This window comes from Propithecus coquereli, unplaced genomic scaffold, assembly GCF_000956105.1.
Source record: "Propithecus coquereli isolate 6110/MARCELLA unplaced genomic scaffold, Pcoq_1.0 Scaffold265, whole genome shotgun sequence".
NCBI lineage: Eukaryota > Metazoa > Chordata > Mammalia > Primates > Indriidae > Propithecus > Propithecus coquereli.
In genome coordinates this window covers 357,550-357,904 of record NW_012148230.1, presented here as the reverse complement: position 1 = coordinate 357,904, position 355 = coordinate 357,550, and positions in this window count along the sequence as shown.

The following is a 355-nucleotide window of genomic DNA, read 5'->3' as shown; positions in this document are numbered from 1 at the left end:
GAGAATTAAATTTTTATTTTAAAATACTTAGAATAGCATCTGGTACATTGTATTTAGAATAGCATCTGGTACATTGTAATTGCTCTGGAGATATTAGCTATTATTATTTCTTTTCTGTATGTTTGAAATAGTTAATAGTAAAATATTTTGAAATGAGGAATGAAGGTGGAATAAAATCTATATAAAATGCAATTATATGAGAATATGTTTACAAAATAAATACAAATTTCAAAATTTGTTCAAAGAAGACATATAATGGGAAAGTTTAATTTTAATAGAAATATGACTCATAAATATCATATTTTTAACAATTAAGACTATAGGTGAGACAGAGAAGAAATAAAAGTAATTTCTC